Raw genomic sequence first — 5185 nt, forward strand, 5'->3', positions numbered from 1 at the left:
TTGCATTTAGGCAGATAGTTACTGTTCTGATGCCATTTATACTTTTCTAATGATCTAACTTTCCATCTGGAATTATTTCCCTTTAACCTGAAGAACTACTTTAGCATTTCTTGTAATGCAGACCTGGAATTATCTTAGTTTTCTTTTACCTGAAAATGTCTTTATTTTTCTTTCATTTTTAAAGAGTTGTTTTGCTGAATATGGAACTATAGGTTTATAGTTTTATTTTAACACTTAAATATTTCTGCTTCATTATCTTGTGGACTCCCTTGTTTCTGATGAAATTGGGTATTAAGTGGATCTGTCTCCGATTGTCTCTGTCCCCCATCCCCACTGTCTCCCATCCCCAGCAGCCCCCGCCCCTGTTTCTTACCATTGCATCTTGCTCTTTCTCCTTTCAAGATTTGCTCTTTATCTTTGAATTTCTTTGTTTCCTTCCAACTCATGTTTTAGGTGCAGGTGGTACGTATGCAGGATTATCATATGGGTAAATTGGGTGTTGTAAAGGCTTGGTGTACAGATTACTTTGCCACCCAGGTAATAAGCATAGTACTTGATAGGTAGATTTTTGATTCTCACTCTTTCCCACCTCCACCATCAAGTAGGCCCCAGTGTCTGTTGTTCCCACCTTTGTGTCCATGTATTCTCATTGTTTAGCTCCCACTTATACGTGAGAACACGCAGTATTTGTTTTTAGTTCCTGTGTTAGTTCTCTTAAGGTAATGGACTCCACCTCATTCCTATTGCTGTGAAAAACATGATCTCATTATTTTTTTTATGGCTACATAGTATTCCTAGAAACATCTAGGAAGTCATTTCAATAGTTTGACTGTGATGCTCCTTGGCATGAACTTCTTTTTTGTTTACTCTGCATGGCATTCACTGAGTATCTCAAATCTTCCCATTTCTGTTTTTCATCAAATTTGGAAAACTTTGAGCTACTATTTCTGAAAATTTTTTTCTGCCCCATTCTTTCTCATCATCTTTTGATATTCCATTTACACATATGTCAAATCATTTGATAACACCTAAGAGTTATCTGAATCTCAGTTTATTGTTTTTCTCTCTGCATGCTGAGTTTTGCTCTTGTTGCCCAGACTGGAGTGCAATGATGCAATCTTGGCTCACTGCAACCTCTGCTTCCCAGGTTCAAGCAATTCTCCTACCTCAGCCTCCCGAGTAGCTGGAATTTTAGGCACATGCCATCGTGCTAATTGTGTATTTTTAGTAGAGATGGTGTTTCTCCTTGTTGGTCTGGCTGGTCTCAAACTCCTGATCTCAGGTGATCCACTTGCCTCGGCCTCCCACAGTTCTGGGAATACAGGCATGAGCCACTGCATCTAGCCTCACATAAGGTAATTTTGATTTATCTATCTTCAAATATATTTACTTGTTCCTCTGTCGTTTCATTTGGCTTAGTCTATTGTGAATTTTTAATTCCAGAAAATATATCTTTTAATTTTAGAATTTCCATTTAGTTTGGTTTTATTGTTTCTCCTTCTCTATTGAGGTTTCTTATATTTTTGCTGAGAGTTTTACTTATTAAAACCATATTTTGTTTATCTCATTGAGGGTAGTTGTTATAGCCACTTTAAAGTATTTGTCTAATAATTCCAACAACTGTTTATCTCAGGGTCAGGCTCAACTGATTATTTTTCTCTTTAGGCTATGTTCTATTTTCTTAGTTCTTTATATGCCTAGCAATTTTCTGCTATATCCTGGATACACTGAATGTTAAATTATGAAGATTTGTGTTTCTCTTATTTTTCTCTCATGAGCTTTTTTTTTTTTTTTTCCAGTTGCAAGATTTAATAGAGTGAAATTGAGTCAAAACAGAGCTCACATACAAAGGGAGGGGACGCAAAGATGGTAGCCATTGCTGGCTCGAATGCCTGGATTTATATCCCTATCATTATCCCTCCCGCTGTGCTCTCAGGCAATAGATGATTGGCTATTTCTTTACCTCCTGTAATTTACTAATTAGCATTTTAGTGAGCTCTCTTTACTATCTGATTGGTTGAGTGTGAGCTAAGTTGCAAGCCCCATGTTTAAAGGTGGAAGTGGTCACCTTCCCAGCTAGGCTTAGGGATTTTTAGTCGACTTAGGAAATCCAGTTAGTCCTGTCTCTCAGTCCCTCCTCTCAACAGGAAAACCCAAGTGCTGTTGAGGAGGTTGGCCAATGGCCACTCTTACTGCTTCCTGCTGAACTGGGGCATAGTAGAGGTTGTGCAGTTGAGATTTCCTTGGGAGGGGTGCCTTTGATGTCATTAACATCAGAGCATGGGCTAGCAGGCTGGTCCAGGGGTCCACGGTAGATCTTAGTCATGGACTGCATCTGGGGCTCCATTTGAAGAACTATCTTCAATTCTGGAAGAGACAAACTTAACAAGGAAGTTCAAGATACAGGGTTCAAAGAGGAGTAGCAATATTATAGCTGCTAGAGGTCCTAAGAGGGGGAAAATCCAGGGCATCCATTGGCTGAGGAGGCCCCAGGGTCCAGTGTTTTGAAGCTCCTCTGCTCTATGTTGTATTCGATCTCAAATTTTTTTAACTTTCTCAGTGATGATTCCAGATTGATTAACATAATAACAGCATTCTTCCCCTAAAAATAAACAAGTTCCCCCTCTTTAGGCAGTTAGCAAGTCTAAAGCTCATCAATTTTGAAGGACTATTGCTGCTAGGGAGTTAAGTTGATCTTGCAAGGTGACTAGGGAGTCGGCAACCCGTTCCATGTCACCATTTAATTTTTGAGATAGTTTGTAGTAGAACTGAGTAAAGGTTGTGATACTGCCAATGCCAGTACCCAGTCTACCTAGTACTCCTGCTCCAATAACGAAAGGAAGAATGGGTACTCTTTTGTTGCAGGGCTTAGGTACAACATGACTGTATAAATCTTGTTCGGTGTAGATGGTCATAGGGGGCACTAAGAATGAGAGGAAGCACATAGATTCTGAAGAGCCATTCAAACAACTATAGGCTGAGGTACCACAGATAAAAAAATATTCCTGAGGGTAGGCAGACTATTCATGTGGGAGGAGTTATCCACCTGATGCAAAGGGAGTTGGTTGTGTCTATAGTATTGCTAAATTTTACACAGGTGAGGTTTGAGGTATGGGTTATTTCTAGATTGGAAACAAGAAGTCCTACTAAAACAGAAGTGGTGTTTATTTCTGTGCTGAAGTTGCTCCATTGTTCAGGTATAGGGATGGAAATGTATGGCCTGAAGTGTAGGGGGAGGCACAGCCAACAGTTAGTAGGGTTTTGGGCTGAGACCTCATGGAGCCCAGTGAGGGTGGTATTAAATAGACTCACCAGGCGAGTATGGGTATGAAGCATTTCATGTAGTTTTAAGAGATCTAGTCCTTTGTAGGGGCTAGGGGTGCTATGTACCCGGGTCAGTTGGTAGATTACTTTCTTTACATGTTTTTCTCTTGCCTGATCTTGAAATCCACCCCCATGAGACATACTGGTATGGGTGAAGTAAGTCTAACAGACAATAGCTCTAAGTCCTCCAGGACAACTAGGATTAATCATTTTCTTGTCCAATAATGAATATTTGCAAAGAGTGGCAGAGTTACAGCAGTTGCAGGGCATATGGGTGTGGGCAGTGAAGGTGGGGGTTCCCTTAGATAAACTCCTATATGATGGGCCATCAATATTTCCAGGACACCACGTTCTCCATAGAAACTCTTGGTAAGGGGAGCTACTGGTCTTGCAGCAGCATGGAGGGGGTGCAGTGAGAGTGAAAGGGGTTAAGAGAACAGTAAAGAGAAAAATATGATAAGAGAGGGCCATGGGGATTTCCAATTTTAGTTACTTTCCTCACAGTTGTCTGACAGCCACAAATCTCCTTTAGCAGTGAGTATGCCATTCACATCATGAGATGCCCACACAGTAAGATCTCTTCCCTGTATTATTTTAACTGTCTCAGATACTAAGACTGCTACTGCTGCCACTACCCGTAAACAATGAGGCCAACCCTTTGCCACTACATCAATTTCCTTACTCAGGTATGCCACGGGTTGCAAGCTCGTCCCTTGGACTTGTGTAAGGGCTCCTAGAGCTATTCCTGTTTTATCTGTGACATATAAAGAAAACTCTTGTCCTGATGGCAAGCTTAACACTGGGGCTTGGGTTAGGGCCTTCTTTGGGGCCTGGAGAGCCACTTCTGCTTCAGGTGTCCATCTTACTAAATGGGTATTGGCTTTCTGAGTTTCCTTAATTAGTGTATATAATGGTCTGGCTATTTCGCTGTACCTGGAAATCCATATTCGTCAGAAACCTGTTATGCCGAGGAACTTTCTTAGTTTCTTTAAGGTTTTGGGATGAGGATAAGCCAGTATAGGCTGGATACATTCCTCACTGAGGGCCCTGTTGCTTTTGGATAATTTCAGCCCTAAGTATTTAGCCTGCTGTGAGCAGAGCTGAGCTTTTGGTTTGGAAACCTTGTAGCCACAGGTAGTGAGGAAATTTAAGAGCTCTTGGGTGGCTTGATGGCACAAGGTTTCTGAACGGTCGGCTAAAAGTAAATCATCCGCGTACCAAAGGACAAGAGTGTCCAGGTATGAGAATTGGCTCAAGTCTTGGACTAATGCCTAGCCAAATAGATGGGGGCTATCCCTGAACCCTTGGGGCAAAACAATCCAGGTGAGTTGAGATGTTGGGTTTGAAGGATCTTCAAAAACAAACAAGAATTGAGAGTCAGGATATACAGGGATGCAGAAAAAGGCATCCTTAAGGTTCAGGACTGTAAACCACTCTGCTTCCTCTAGTATTTGGGAAAGCAGAGTATAAGGGTTAGGTACAGCTGGGTATAGAGGGACAATGGCTTCATTGATAATCCTGAGATCTTGCACTAACTTCCACTGTCCATTGGGTTTCTGTACTCCTAAAGTTGGAGTATTGCAGGAGCTATTGCATAGTTTTACTAGACCTTGGGATTTAGGTCCTTAACAGTCTTTTGGAGTCCTTGGTGGGTCTCAGGTCTAAGGGAGTACTGCGTTCGGTAGGGAAAGGAGGCAGAATCCTTTAATTTAACTTGAACAAGACAGGCATTCTTTGCTCATCCATATTGTCCTTCTGTTGCCTAGACTTCAGGATTAATTCTTTCCTCAAGCAGGGGACAACAAACGAGTGTTCCTTCTCCTATGTTCAGGTGTATAATGGCCCCTGCTTTTGCTAGACT

General features: G+C 41.5%; 1 pseudogene; it reads right to left on the reverse strand.

Annotated features, from left to right (window-relative positions):
• Nucleotides 1-2140: 2140 nt before the first annotated feature.
• On the reverse strand, nt 2141-3795 carry LOC144338526 (syncytin-1-like; annotated as a pseudogene).
• Between the last annotated feature and the right edge of the window lie 1390 nt (nt 3796-5185).

The sequence above is a fragment of the Macaca mulatta genome, chromosome X (assembly GCF_049350105.2).
Source record: "Macaca mulatta isolate MMU2019108-1 chromosome X, T2T-MMU8v2.0, whole genome shotgun sequence".
Classification (NCBI taxonomy): Eukaryota; Metazoa; Chordata; class Mammalia; order Primates; family Cercopithecidae; genus Macaca; species Macaca mulatta.